This window comes from Anomalospiza imberbis, chromosome 4, assembly GCF_031753505.1.
Source record: "Anomalospiza imberbis isolate Cuckoo-Finch-1a 21T00152 chromosome 4, ASM3175350v1, whole genome shotgun sequence".
In the NCBI taxonomy this organism is placed as follows: Eukaryota; Metazoa; Chordata; class Aves; order Passeriformes; family Viduidae; genus Anomalospiza; species Anomalospiza imberbis.
In genome coordinates, this window is record NC_089684.1 from 39021027 (window position 1) to 39037181 (window position 16155).

The window sequence follows — 16155 nt, forward strand, 5'->3', positions numbered from 1 at the left end:
GGAACTCTGTTACCTAGTAACAAGTCCTTGAGGTATGAGCCGAAAAAATTTGAGCAGGCAAAACATTTCCAGGCAGGCAGAACAGCTTGACAAACACAAAACATTTTGCAAAGCTGGCGACTGTCTATGACATGGAAAGTGGAAGCAGATGCGGCAAATTACCTCGTTAACAGGCAGTCTGAGGGACAATTAGCTTAATGGCACAGCAAAGGGAACGCTGTCACGTAACCAGCAGCAAGGGCAGGGCAGCAAAGTTCAGGTTACTCTGAAGATAAATGAGAATCCTGCTCCTTACACGGGCATTGTTCGTTCGCAGCTCTGCCGCTCCTGTGCCCTTTCCCTGCCCACCGGGAGATAAGGGGAGCGCTGCCGCAATTCCAGGCACGGTGTGTGAAGCAGCCCCGCTGCTGACTCAGCAGATCCACCGCTGGACCCACGTTGGAGACGCTGCTGCACGGAGGGTTTCGACACCTTTGTTAAAAATGGGGCAATGCGTGCTCTGCTCCCAGGCAGGGTTACTTGCAGTTTGCCACGAGGAAGAGCATCAGGATGATTGCCTCACTCAAACACACCAAACAGGATTTCCTAAATGTTCCCTTACAGCAGCAAATGCTCTGTCAAAATCATCTTAACAAATCCATCTCCTTTCAGGCACAGTGCAGGAAACCACGTACCTACCTCACTCTCCATCTCGTAAAATCATCTTGACAGGTACAGGAACCACACAGAAAAAGAAGAAAATAAAAAAAAAAAAAAAAAAAAAAAAAAAAAAACAAAAAAAAAACACCAACCTCCTTTGTGCATTTTTTTTGACACAAGCAAATGGCGTGTTTTATCTGTAAACCTGGACAAACCAGCTCTTCACAGAACATTGGTAAATCCCATGTAAGCCATGACTGAAAAGCATTTCCTACAGCAGCCTTACCCTCCCAAAGCCAGCCCACCCCCACCATGCTCAAAAGTGTGTCCAGAGCCATGCAAAGGCTTGGATTTGTGCACACCATCATGATTCCTCATCAATATCACCAACTATCACCAACTGAAGCACCACAAAGGACATGAGTGATGCCTCGTTCCATCCTACTTCATCACACACACTTTTTACTTCCTGGCTGAAGCTGTTCATCTACAAATAATGAGTGTGTCTAGTGTATGTCCTGTTACTGACTTTTTCCCCTTATCTTAAAAACAAACAAGGAAATTTGGGTTTTAGATGTGATGTTAATGCAAAAAGTAAATTAGATTTTTTAACTGCAGAAAGCCCAGGAAAGTCACATTTAAACTCAGTTCTAAGCCATGAGAAAAACCAGCATTTTCTTTCCATGACTATGACTCTGGACAACACAAGACACTTCCCCTATTTGCATAAATTCACATACAAACTAATCCCTGCAGGAGATGACTCCAGAAAAAGAAGCCCCAGTAAAGCAAACACACCAGCTGAGGAACTGGGGAAAGATGGGACCACTCTTGCTTTGGTGATACACCATAGAACAAAGCATCCCCTGGCTCCCCTCAATTTCATTTCTCTCCTTGCAGAATTCTTCAAAAAAGACAGATCATACCCTGTAGCCTAAAGATAGCAATAATGCAGAGCTCAGTATTTAAACAATCATGATACTGAAAACCTGGAATTGATCGGAATTCCAAGTCCCTCGGTAAGAACATTTCTCAGGAGGTAACAGCTGGTTGGCTTTTCAAGCGCTGTGCTTGCCACACATGCCCTTAATCAGTTTGGTCTAATTTCGCTAGCTTGAAGTACTTAAATCAGCTATGTGGCCTCCTCATCATAGTTGGACTCAGAAGAGAGCGTAGACAGAAGTGACTGAAGAAAACCATTCCAGCAAAAGTCACATGAAAGCCTTTTAAAACTATCAGATCTTGCTGTAGACATAAAAAAAAAAAAAAAAATATATATATATATATATAAGATCAAATTTGGCAGAACTCTGTGTTCTAACTAGTTTCCACTATCAGACAGAGAATACATGTGCTCATTTAGACAGCAAAGCATATTCCTAAATCCTGAAGGACAGACACAGCTGCAAGAACTGCTAAAAACCATGGGCCAAGTCTGATGGTAGTGCTGCAACGCTGTTTCTAACACTTGAGCAGGTTCGCTTTGTGACTTTATCCTATGTCAACAAGCCCAGCTTTATCCTATGTCAACACATATGGGCAGGATGTTATTTGGTGAACAAAAGCCACCAGTGACCAACAGCACACAGGTAAAGCATTGGCTATAAATCCAGGGGTTGATACAGAAATAATTAGAGATTTGGCATTTGCCATTGCTCAGATATCTGACTCCAGGAACAGGGGAGCTGACAGCTTTCCAGGAACAGCCAGGCACCCACCGGGGGCCCGTTCACAGCACCCAAAAGCAGTAGCCACAAAGCACATTCTAACCTGTCCTGATAGAAGACAATATACAGCGTGGCACATTCAAGGAAGGTGAGAGGATAGCCAAGAATTAGGAAGCCCCACACATGAGCAAGAAGTGTGCTCCATGTGCCAGGGCTACACTGAGGCGTCTGGCAGCGGGGCTGGGTTGGCACTGGGGCCACAGGGCAATCGGAGCCTGTGGCTGCACAAGGCAGCAAGGCAGTGGAGCTGCTGGAGTCAGCACCACCAGGTCATCCTGGGACACAGCCACATCCGCGGTTTTTTTCCTTTCCATAATGGCCCGAGACACGAAGCTCCTGTGGAGCTGCTGGCAACACCACCTGCGAGTCATTCCTGGGACAAGTGCTCTGAGGTGCGAGGTTTGTAGCCCGAGGCATCTGGCAACGTCTCGGGATTGGCAGGCGGCTGCAAAGTCAGGGAAGCTGGCTGCCCCTCACCCAGGGCTTCACCAGGGTAGGCTGGAGCAGCTGGGGGGCCCTGGCTGCAGAGAGTGTCTCTTTGCACAGCCGAACTCACGAGATGCACAGCCATTTGGAAAAGATAAATGAGGTCACTGATTTTTATTTATTTATTTTCACAACAACCAAAGGCTGCTGCTAAAAACCTTTCCTCCCTCTAGCACATGCCCTAAGAAGGCTTCACCCCGGAGGCTGGCAATAAAGATGTTTGAAACAAACTCAGTACTGGACTCATCATCTGCACCTTGGCCTGATCCTTCTGCCTTTGCAACCACCACTTGTACAGTAGAAGAACTCTTATCGCCAACCAATCTCAAGTGACTCATTTTGCACTTGTGCTAGGGAGATCAGAAGGAAGCCTCATGACTTATAATCCATAGTTAAAAATCCACGAGCATAGAGACAAGTTATCTGGCAAAATGAAAGTTAAATAAATACAGGTGCCTTGTGGTTGCTACTTGCTGATCTGGCAGCAGTTGTTAGTCATTTCATCAGAAGGCCCATCTGCGAGGATCTAAGAGTCAAAAGCTTTGATTGCCTGCCCTTTATGTTGTCTGGCTCCTCTTCACTCATTCTCCAGAGCCAATGAAGGCTCAGAGTAGTAACAGAAACCTATCCAAGCCATACTGTTCTGCAGATGTTAAAAAGATAAATGCACAAACTGTGAAGGAGCTCACACAATACATGGCAAACGTTTTGATTAACTGCCCTAACTGGAAGTCACAGACTCCAGGCTCTCCTAGCGTGTGTTTTGGCTTTTAAGAAAGGAAGTCTGTAATGGGGTTTTCTGTGAGTGTCTGTCATCCTGAGGTTGCTCAGAGCCAGGCTCAGCCCACTGCTCTGCAAGTGAGAGAAGGCTGCACTGTAGTGGAACTGGTGTGGTTGCACTGCAGGGAGCAGCAGGAATCAGATCCTTTCCAGGGAGGCAGCAACAGGAGCATGGGACACTGCACCCACCACTGGGCTCCAGTCAGCTACTGGGGAGCAGCTCCACAGTTTCAAAGGAATTCCTCCTCCTTCCTTCAGTCTGTCCAGTGGCCTGGATATGGGGGTCAGGCACACAGCCCTGTGTTTGGCCCTTTGGGAATCACAAGCGGAAAGAATCACAGGGAACAAACAGAGCATGAGGCGACACACGGGACTTTCTTCACAGCCCAACAGGGGTTGGAGCTTTGCAGGAAGCCAAGTGACATCTCTCAGGCTTAAAAACCAGAACAACACCTGCTATAAAATATTTTGTGCCAAAAGAGAGGAACCAGCATCATATTCACAAGATACCTCAGGTGTCCAAGCAGCAAAATCGGCCCGTACACAGGGAAAACTTTGCATCCACACGTGTAATTTTGGTGCTGGCTGCTGAACTTGTGTCTCTCAAATTTCCTGTCCTAACAATATAGGACAGACCCAGAGACTCAGTGTGCATTGCAAGGGGCGTTGGCACAAACTGACTGAAACCAAAAGAAATTCAAATTCAAGGCTGAATCGCTTCCTTACCTTATCCCATTGTACTTAGTTATTTCAGCACATAATTGCTAGCATCCTTCATTGATCTGAAATTCCTGCAGATACAATAAGGCCAGCCACGGATGGATGCTAGCCTTCACTCTGGGTATACAGGCCTTTGTCACAGCCCCTGGGCTCAAAAAGCATAAAGCTTTCAGAATGTCAGTGACCTAAATACAACTCTGAGCGCATCTGTGGGTGACCTTCATGATGCTTTCAGCCCATTTCCTGCAGCCACGCCAAAAGCCTGAGGCTCCCCTGCACACAGCAGCTCCTCTTCCCAGCCCTGTTGACATGTCCTTTTTTCCACTTACAGTCATAAAATAATTTCCTCTTCCTCCTGGGCTCTGCATTAGCTACAATTAACTGTCACAGGGCATCCTACTTTTAAATTCTCTGTGCAGCCCCATCTGAGGAGTTTGGTGTCAGTGTTTGGAGAGGAAAATTCATTGGTGCATAAAGGTTTTATTATTCTGAGAGTGGGGACAGATGTGCAGGTGAGTTTTTTCCCTCCCAAGGTAAGAGATTACTGTAACACACAGGAGCATAATGTAAAAGTATTGTAATGCAAGTAAGAGGAGCAAATTGGGAGATGTGTGTGAAATTTATATACATTGATATCAACATCAATTTTACACATAGATATAAATACTTTCAAGTACTAAGGAGAAACATCACATAAATATTTCTTACACCTAAAAAATTATGAGCATCATTCTGTTAAAAAACTATCAAAATTATTTGAAAATCATTTGAACTCATGCACAAAATACACTCCAAGAGAGCCTTTAAGATTATTTCTCATGGTTCAGTAGAAATAAATACTCTATCGAGCATTTGAAAATATTCAGTCCCAATACATATATTAGAAACATACCACCCTAGAGGTGAGAAATATATTTTAGGGTTTTCCTGTAACTTAGGAGTGGTTAGAAGAAGACAGTGGTGAAATCAGCATGAAAGTGACCATCTGGGGTTTGTCTGAGTGAGCTATAAGGTGTAAAAGAGAAAGAGAAAATACATGGAAACAAAAGGTCTGCCTTCCTTTATGCAGCAAACCTCCAGCAAATCTACAATCAAGAAAAGGTAATGTTAAAACAAGGCAAACCTCTGATTTTCACAGATACTGCAAGAGGCTCATTTTAAATAGCTGTCCACCCGTCCCTCCAGTAGGATCAGTCTTGGATATATTTTAAATGTCCCTCTAAAATTAGATTTACTTTAACTGTGATGGTCCCTACAGTGAGGAAAAAAAATACTGGGGAAGTACATGTTCATTCCAGAACTAAATTTTTATTTTACTGTAACTTTTTAACACCCATCTTAGCCTCCCTTTGGTTTTCAGACATTACTGACCAGGACATGAGATTCCCCTGCTAAAACTCTTATTTTCTCTTCATACACCACCACTTTTTGGGAAGGAGTGCCACAGCTCGAAGCCCCGGGGGCTGCCTCAAGGCTGAGCGCACTTGGCAGCAGCTGGAAAAGCGGGTCACTCGCCGGCAGCTGAGTGACCCCGTTCCAGGCTGGACTGCAGGATGTGTCCCAGCCTTTGGGGAACGGCCGGGTTTGTTTGCTGTCGGGGAGGTGCGGGTTATCAGCTCGGCGGGGAGCGGAAACAACCCAGCGGGGCAACTTTTCTGAGGATAAGCAAAGCTCCAGCAGCCCTGGGGCGGCCTCTCCCCTTTCCAGGGGAGGCTGTCTCGGCGCAGGTATAAAACCTTATTAACCTGAAACAGTGACCAAGCCTTCTGGCTCATCTGGAAATACATTAAGTGAAGTCTGGGGCGCTGTTCTCCCCACAGAGACAACCTGGGGGGCTTCGCACATCACCTCAGCCCTGAGCATGGCTGGGCATCATGAGCCCGAAAAGGGCAAGACAGACAAAGATGCAACCGGGCTTTTCATCTTGTGGTCCTCCCGGTGTGGTCCCGGTGAAGAAGGCTGCTGGAAAACGTCCAATTCACAGCCATTTTCACAGCGGGCTCAGCACCGCCAGGCCCTCAGGTCGGCTTAGGCTGCGCGGGCCCGTGAGGGAGCCGAGCAGCGGGAACGCCGCCGCCTCCCGCCGCCCCTCAGAGCCCTGGGGCGGGCGGGCGCCGTGAGGGAGACCTGAGGCAGCGCCCACGGAGATGGAGATGGCGCCAAGGCCCGGCACCATCAGCGCCTGCACGGGCCACCTCCACACCCGTGCCCTCAGAGGGGAGGCGTGAGGGGGAAAATGCTGTGTCACCTCTGCATCCCCTCGTCACCTTTGCGGTGAGGTGGGCTCGGCCCTTCAGACAGAAAGTGGGTAAAGCATCTGCCGAGTGCAACCACTGACTCCGATTTCTATTATTTCAATCCCGACTTTGTTCACTATGGCCACTGCTTTCTAAAAACTGGGACAAATACATCTCTCCAAGAGGCTGGTGGGTGCTTTTGGCACATCTAGGCAGTGCCAGGGCTCCATTCCAGCCTCACAAGGCATCAGCCATATAGAAGTGTACTTCCTACAGATTTCCGTGCACTTAAAATCACCTCAGACCGCTTAACTTCACACAGATAAAATCTTCTCGCCACAGTAGCACGATGTGCTGCATCTGACCTTACTGCCACGAAAGGGAACTTTAACATGAAAACAAACCCCTTCAAGTTATCCTTAAAAAAAACTCATTAAAATCTTAAGAGATCCAAAAGCCAATTCAAGCATCCAGAAATCACCGCTTAATAGTTGCACATGTGCGCCCTGTGCTGAAGCCTGTGATACTGGCTTGTGTCCTCAGTGACTCGTAGCATCATTTCAAACCCATCCACATGCCAGGAGCTGCTTTAGGGGAGATACCAACGATTTTCACCATCTTTCTTTCCTCTTTCCCCTTCCCCACCCTGCCTCAAAGAGCCAGCTTTCACACAAACCCCATTTTTCTTCAGGTCACTCTGAAGAAGACTCTGTTTTGACAGCATTGTGCATTTTCCCTCTTGCGAGTCCATGGAAGCCCTGCCAAAGAAAGTGATATATGGCCAGAAAGAGACCCTCAACCTCACCCTAATTAGAAGCCTTCACTATTCAGCAGGGTTTCAAGAGGACAGAAGCCCGAGGCAGCTGGATGGGAATACGAACCATACCATGCTCCAGCAGCTTTCTCATATTCATCCAGTGACCGAGATCCATCTGTTTATCATCAGCTGCAATACAGTCAGAGACAAAGTGCATTGTTAATAGGGTGTGTTTGAGAGAAAAGTCACAAGGAAGTGCCCTAAACGAAGTGATTTCTGAAAGTAATGGCTACAGAGCGCATACCACACAGTAGCACTGTGCTAATGGATATTTTTCTTCAGTCTTGGCCATTAACTGTGTGGTTTTGCCAGAAAGATCCAAAAATAAAATAGAAGGAGTGGCAAAGCACCTTCTAGCTAAGATATTTCAGTTTCTAACTAGCTCTAACTTGGATTCCTTTTTCTTGTAAGGATTTTCCATACATTATCAGTACAACAGCTCCTTTTGGCCACAAGCTTGTCCTTGACAATAACCCTGGACAACGCCTCAGAGCATGCTGAGTGTTCTCCAAGTAACATGATTACATATACCAATTCCAAAGCATTAATTAGCTTGCTTCATCACCCTCACTCAAGTTCCTGTCTCTAAAATAACAAGTAATATATTATCACATATGACTGTTATAATATATGAGCAACTATTATCACACACTGCATGTTGTTGAGAAGCTGAAGATTTTGCTTTTAAGGCCATAATCCTGTTCTGTTCAGCGCTGTATGGAAAGGAGAAGCAACCAGGAGACACCACCACATTTTCCCTAAGGCACTGTGAAAATGCAGCTGACCTGATGCCACTGGAGGATGTCCCACTCAGAGTTTGGTTATTAGATCAGTGGAGAGCAACAGATTCTCTGCTGCTGAAAAAACACTCAATGGCCACCAAAAGTGAGTAATTTTTTTTTTTTAATTAAGGACAATGTAAGGGGATGTCAGAGTTCTTCCTAGTCCAGGCTTTCATAGAGCTACTTGGACTTGAATTGATTAAGAGTGGTGCCCCGTGGAGATGGAATGAAAAGCTGGACACTATGGAGCACACAAAATGCAATCAGATCAGCAGAAGCTTTCGGTCCTTGAAGGCTCTAAAATTCAGAATTAGAGACACCTTGCAAACAACACACCCAGGGTTATTTTAAAATCAAAGGTTATAGGGTGGATCTCCTTTTTTTCCTGTTGCCCTTGCTTCAGCTTTCAGAAATTTAACAACCTTCCACACTATCAAAGCATTCATTCATCATCTTGATTTCTTGCCCCTCCCATTGTAAACTTTATTCTACCACCTTTTGCTCGCTTCCATGCAGTCACTGTTCTTAGCAGGCTCACAGAGAAGATTGTCTGGAGGCAAATAGACACACTCGGGTAACTCGAGCAGATTAGTTCATCTGCTACCAGAGGTTTTATAAGGATGCTTGTTTTGTAGAAGTTTGTGCGCTTATTTCATAAAAGGTAACTATAGCAAAAATCAGCAGTTTTCTTTTCTAATTAAAAAAAAAAGATGGTTTTGTTCACTAATAGAAGTTTGAGTGTCTGAGTTTGAAGTCAGGGTAGAAGTAAAAGCTCAAGCTGGACCTTCTCCAACAGGACCTAAAACCGGAAGAACTACAGTAGCCTCGTGATCCAGAGAGGGGTTATGTAACCCTTGCCAGTGCCATGTAGAGTTATTTCTAAGCATGATTTTTGCTCTGTGGCCCTGTCCTGTGAGGTGATTTTCACAGCAAGTTCAGGCTGCCATCTACTATTGGAATGGACTGCACTCACAATCTTGTACAAGAGGTCATTTTATCACGGTTACCTCTCTGCTCATCCCAGCAGCTCATGTTTGGTTTAAGCACCACTTCCAAGTAGGGCTGCAGCCCTGACCTGAATAAATCAGGAGCTGGGGAATTTATCACTTTCCTTGGTGGTTTATTATAGGGGTTATTAAACATCCCTGCTAAAGATACATGCCTGTGCTCTGAGTTTTCTGGTTTCAAGTTCAGTCTTGTGACTTAGCCAGCTAAATTGCGGAGCCCTTTAGTACATATTTCCTCTCCACAAAGGTGTTTAAAGTGCTGTAATCAACTCACTCCTCAGCTTTTCTTTGTGATAAGCTAAATACATGGAATTTTTAATTGCCTTCTTGCCATGCAAAACACAAGACTTTAAACCAGCTCACAAGCTTTCTGCAATCTCCCATTTTCAGCATCCTATTAAAAGCACAGGCAGCTAGAGGGAATGCTGTACTCCAGTGCATTAACTGCACTTGTGTCCCCCTCTGAGCTCTGGGAAATCCTTTCCCAGATGTTTTATGGGGTATAGGTCCCCTTTACGAGGCATGAATCTGGCTCCAGACTATCCACCCCTTAAATTTGTGTATCTTGTTTTCTAACGACCAAGGAGTCTCCTTCACACCCCTTCCAACAGTACAGCACTGCACATGTGTGGCATGGCCCAAAAAGGACCTTTGAGCTCTCTCCCATTGCAACAGTCTTGACACTTTTCCCTTCAGCTTCCATCGGAATTGCCACCAAAACCACCATTAAATGGCAACACACTTCAGATTAAAGGAAATCATCTCCGATTTAGTTTGTGCTGCAGATGACTTTGGGAGGAAAAGCACATTCTGACAGCTGCTTCCATTTCATTGTGCTTTTTTGTTTTTGAAAGAGAGAAGACCATTTGTTTTCAATTTGTCTATAAATAATAGAGGAAAACACAGCTGAGGGGCCCAGTGTGATTTTTATAGAACATTCATTTTTAGAAATCTGATAAGCTTAACCACATATGTTTGAAATCACAGTAATATAAAATAGAGAAATCTAAAAAAAAAAAGCCCTACTTGTCATGCAATCTATTATTTATCTAGTACTTAGCAGCATTTGTCAAATATTTGTGTGTTGGGGCAACTTTAGACCTAAATTCTGAACACATGGAGAAGTATCTTGCGGATGCAATTAACAGATTAGGACTTAAACCTTTACGAGGTCAGAACTGGGGAGTTTTTCCCTTGATTGAGAGTGAGCTCACAAGCCAGCAAGACAATTAATTAGCTCCTGTTTATCCAAGTGAACCAGGAAGGCAATGGACTACACCTGAATTCCACTCATGCAGTGTTGGTACAGGTCAGATCTCAGAGATTACCAGTGACATTGGCGATATCTGTTCCTCAGCCAGGGTGAAATAGCAAACCCCTTATTTCTAGTCTCCTTATTTCCTCAGAAAGACCATATTTTTAAATAAATAAATAAATAGATAAATAAATAAAGGAGGCAAATTATGCCACTCATGTACCAAGAGAAAATACCCCAACCTGGAGTATTCAGTATTATACCTAACCATTCACATGACTGCTGGTTTACAGTGCTGATCTATGGTACAGCAATCTCACGAGACCGGAGTAAGGGGGAAGGGGACTGTTCTGTAGCTCAAATGTAATATTATGCCTTAGAATGTTAAATTCTCTCTTCCCACTCCCAGCACTATAAAAATTGTTTATGACCCTATTTGTTTTCTGCTTTCCTGAAGTACAATCACATCGTGTCACACCCATGCCATTTAACTGATATATCATGAAGTGTTTGTTACTAATGCGGCATTAAAGAATATTTCTGGTCTTACTTGAATTTTCAGTGCAAGTGGGTGAAGCCACTGGAAACGGTGTTGTTGGAGAAGGGCTGTTTTCTGCTGGATCGTAGCATGTGAAAGCTGCAGGAAGCCAATAATAAGCAGAAGGGTTTTATTACAGAGGCTCTGGCCACTACCTTGTAAGGTCTCCACAGCATCAGAATCCCAGCCTGTTTGTATCAGTACAGTGCCTGGAAGAGATACAGCCGCCTGGAGAGGCTCCTAAATCTTCACAGGAGGTTGCACTTCTAAGTGCAACTTCCTATTTAAGGAAGCAGGCTCTGTGTTAAAGGAAAAGCAAGGCTTATGGGAAGATTTGAGGATGTGAGAACACTTCCCCCATGAGACCAGTTGGCTGGAGCCATCTGTCCAACATGGGGGATACTCATAAGAGCTCATAGGAGTGACCAGGCAGTAAAAAGATGTTTGCCAAGGGGCTCGGGGCACTACAGCAATCATCCCTGTCCTTTCATCCGTGTCAGATCCCTCCTGAAGGAGCAGTGTGGGGTACCAGAGGTGGTTATGAGAGAGTTCGAGGCAAAGAGAAGGGGACTGCTTCTGTTCCCACTGCTGGCTGTGAAGGGTAAGCTCAGCTTTCAAGCCTTTAAGAATTCCTTTCTCCTCTGTTCCACAGAAAGGCCTGACAAACTAACAATGATATACAAAGATTTCTGCTTTAAAAAAAAAATTTGTTTCCTACAGTTTTAATGAGCTGGTGTTTGCCCAGTATGCTCAGTTATGGTGTGTGCTGGCGTGTCTAGCTAGTGGCACAAATTGCAGATGTATCACATCCAGATTTTCAGAGATAGAAGGGGAATTGCCATGTCCACAGCCTTCTCAGACTTCCCTCCAGGTGCTGTGCTGGCAGCAGGCCCTGCTGCTCCCTAGAGAGGCAAGCAGCGCTCTTGACTCAGAAACTGTTAGCAGACAAAAACTAGTCATTTCAAGAATATGTTCTGTTTTCAGATAAACACACACACAGAACATGATGAAACAAGACTTTTTTCGCAAAGGAAGCTGCCCTGCTCTCACTGGACTCAGTCCTGACTGTGCTTGCTTAGACATCTAGCCATTACTGGAACCTAAGGAGAGTGTTTAGCCAAGTGCATTAGGGCTGGAGGTCGCTTAAAGACCTTGGCTTTAGCCCCCAGTGTTTTCAGAGCACTGAGTTTAAAACCACCCACTACGATGTCCATGTTTGTAATATATTGATTCACATTGCCCACGTACACACCCTGGGAGGACATGACAGATTTGTTCCTGTCATCTTTTACCACTCCTTAAGGAAAATATGTAACCAGCATCCCACCTGTCACATACTGAGTCACCTTCTGGTCAAATACATTTCTTACTTGTATTTTTTTCTATTCAGCAGATAAACATGCTTCATTTGTCAGTACAGTCACTTCCTCAGGAAAAGCACTGAAGGTTATGCTGTATCAGAGTGCAGATCATCCACCAAAACACTTGCTATGCGACAAATGCTCGGACTTTGGGAACAATAAAGGTGCTGGGACCTATTTCAATCAGGGGATCCTCTTAGGCTGGAAAGGGAATAGCTGAGTTGGTGTGGTGGCTGGTTTGGTCACCCAGAGTGACCATCCTGCAGTCACACAGTAATTGAAGCATGGTGGATTTACACACGGCAGTGCCGTGTAAGCCGTGCATGGAAAGCTGTCTGTGAGTCATGGGAGCAGGTAGGCTCCCTGTGGATCTCAGAAGCTCTCAGCATCCCATGGGCACCAGGTCCCCACCCAAGCCAGGAGGTCCAAACCAGGAGCAGGAGTGGGCTGCACAAGTTCCCAGCAGTATTACACAAGCTACTGTTGAATTTTATTTGCAAAGGTAATTTTTTTCCCCCCTAAGAATCTCCATTCACCAAGCCTCCTCCACACATTACAGGGAATTGCTGTCAATTCATAGAGGGGCGCAAAGTTTAGGGATTTTAAATGGGTTGTTTACTACAGCTCGTGGGGCAGTCTGGCAGCAGAATCAGGAGCAAGTTTGGCATTCCCACTATCTTGGGTTTGTGCTTTAATCAAACTTTATATAAGATGAAGGAGGCCCAGGAACTCACCATGCTATCTCTAATGTCAGGAACTGATTACGAAGGCACCAGTGCTTCTTGTTTTGCCAATACAGCTCCAGTCTGACAAAAAATTATTTGACTGAGGGCTGGTTCAGAAAGGAGCAATAAACAGACAATACATGACTACAGGAACCAAGAACTTAATCTCTGATGGTTATTTCCCAAAGTAAATATTTAAATAAACTAACATCTAAAAAACAATAAAATGCAATTGGAGATAAGCAAGGTTATAAAAGTTATTTTCCTGTAGGCTGCAGGAAATTTTACTTCCAATCCCCTCAGAATACAATGGGATTAAAAAGTCACTCTGATAGAAATACACGTTATAACCCAAGAGCAGATTTGCTCTGAATATCAAAAAGCACTTCCTGCAATGGGAAATTGTCAACAGACCAACATAGTGGCAAAGCAAGGGTTAGTTTATTACATGTGGATATCCTGCCAATATATTTGCACCTGCTTACAGCCTCTAGACTGATTTACAACCACAAGGGAAGGCTTCAACTCCCTCATCATGAAAGGTACATCTCTTACCCATTATGAACCTCCATACATCTTTATTCTTGCCTTTTTTTCTCTTAACATGACAAAAAGTCTTATTTTTCTGCCCTAAAATTTCCAAATCACCATTCCTGTATTTCAAATGTCACCATTAACCTGTCTGCCGCGTCTTTCCTTTATGTTCTTTAAACCCTCCAAAAACAACGTGCTGACAAAGAAAAAAAAACCAAAAAACAAATGCAACAAGGCATTTTATCCCCATAGCTGGGGAGTAGAGATCGCAATGAACTGCAGCCAGGCTGAGCATCAGCCGGGCTCTGCAGGCTGCCAGCTCCGTCATCTGAGCTCGGGGAGGAAGAGGAGGAGCAGAGGCTACGGCAGGTGCTGTGCTTGAATTCACAAGCGCAGTGACCCTCCCTAGGAGCATGGCAGGAATTTCAAATGGGATTAGCCACCCGGACAAGGGAAAGGTCATACTTGACATTTCCACTGGAAATTCTAATGCAAATAGACCTCTGATACTCATGACATTTTTTCACACACGTCTAACAGCCATACATCTGTAAAAGGAAAATGATAAAATGTGATGACTAATTTATGTAAATCTCATAAAGGCAATAAAACCGAGGGCTGAAGCACATAGAAACATTAGTCAGGCGAAGAAGCACATGATTGTATTCCTCTTTTATTTGCTACCATTTTAAATTGGTTTATTTTGATAGGGTTATTATTTGTTTAGCTTTCAAAAAGTGTTCAGTGCCTGTACAAGGAGAATAGGACATAGAGCTCTTGCTCGTAGTAAGGAGCACCGTGATCCCTCGGCTTTATGTGGAATGGTTTTGGTTATTGCCATGAGGATGGGAGCTGAGCGAGGCAGAGAGGCTCTCTAGGAAGCCAGGGATTTTTACAAGCCTACCTCAGGCTTGAATATTTACACACCTAAAAATTCTGGCTGAACACCCAAGGAAAACATGAATTTTTGGAATTAGATCCCAGTACAATTCAAGTAGGATACTTACAATGTGAAGATTACACAGAAAATAGTTCTCAGCAAAGCTTTTCTCACCTCAAGGAGCCTTAACAAGAGCATGAGCATTGCAACATATTCTTACACTTACAGCTATTTCCACCATATATCTTGATAAGCAAATTTCCTTATCCGTTGTGTTCTGAGGTCACCAAATTAGATAGAAATAGAGTGCTTTGGGTAATCCACCCAAAGAAGAAAATTAAAGCTATCAGGCTGAACGACAACAGTGTGGCTGGAAATTTTGGTTGTCGAGCTTTTGTTGTTGCTTTACCCAGCAGGCTACACACTCAGCGAACCTGTGGTCAGCAGAGCTCTGAGGTATCTGCAGGTCCCCCAGTATGGGCAGGAAAATAAGTCAAAGCTAATTATAAACTAAGTAGAGAAAACCCAATTCTCTCAGCATCTTATTCAAAGTTCTGCTTTCAACATAACCAGGAGCGGTTTTACCCCACTTCCCATCATCGCCCATTTTATTTCAATATGTCTATTTCTGCACTTTTGTATTAATCCAGAGGACAGTGCCTCATTTTCCTCAGCTGGGGGGTTGAGGAAAACATTTATTAAACTCCTTAAAGCTTGTTTATTTTTCTGAAGCCTAATTACCTGCCTGCAATGACTACGAGTTTTAAAATGACAAGTTCATCTGCCACCGGAAAGCAGCGCTGCTTTAGCGACAATGAAAGGCCGCAGTCTTGCAAGCACTTATGCATATGCTTCACGTTTTGCATGTAAATAGTTCCATTGACTAAACCCCCGTTCTTTGAAAGGGAAGAAAAGGCTGAAAGGCAATCATTGTTTTCCCAGGCAAACAGTGCTGGAGAAGAAAGGAACAAGTTAGGAATATAGAAAATTAACACATTTCCCATCGCCCACCACATGCATGCATATCCTGAAACTCCTGAATTTACTTTAACTATCTAAAGTCTCTTCTGTATGCAGCCCAGTTTTTCAGTGTCTCAATGCTTTGTTGGTTTTCCAAGGCAATTTATTTAGGCGATTCTAACATGGCACAAAAAAACTTTTAAAAGATAATTCAAGAGAAAACATTATGAGCAAGCAAAGACCACTTCTGACATTCAACCTCTATAAGTATTAAAAAAAAAAGGGGGGGGGGGGGGCAGGAACTCAAACAACAGTCTAGGAAGGAAAAATGTATTCAAGCACTGTAGAAATTAAATAATTCAATGCACTCTTCCCCTAAGCTTCCCAGTTAGCTCCATCCCCATGTCATCCGAGCTGCATAATAGCAGGTGTATTGCTTCAAGTTAAAGTCACCCTAGGCTAGACATGGGACAACTGATCATTGAATCACAGAACGGCTTGGTTTGGAAAGGATCATGTAATTCCAACGCTCTGCCATGGGCAGGGACACCTTCCACTACCCCAGGTTGCTCAGAGCCCCATCCAACCTGGCCTTGAACACTGCCAGGGCTGAGGCATCCACAGCTTCTCTGGGCACCCTGTGCCAGGGCCTCACCATCCTCACAAAGGAGAATTTCTTCCTTGTGTTCAGTCTAAATCCACCCTCT

At 44.4% G+C, this 16155-nt stretch overlaps 1 long non-coding RNA gene across 3 annotated transcripts in view; it reads right to left on the minus strand.

Annotated features, from left to right (window-relative positions):
• The window catches only part of LOC137472630 (uncharacterized), a 206501-nt gene that overhangs the window by 176890 nt on the left and 13456 nt on the right, over positions 1-16155 (minus strand). For 2 of the 3 annotated variants that reach the window (XR_010998322.1, XR_010998321.1), the window contains exon 2: positions 7476-10076. This is a non-coding gene — a long non-coding RNA (uncharacterized lncRNA). The remainder of the gene's footprint in view (positions 1-7475; positions 10077-16155) is intronic. The other variant, XR_010998320.1, reaches the window with a different exon arrangement.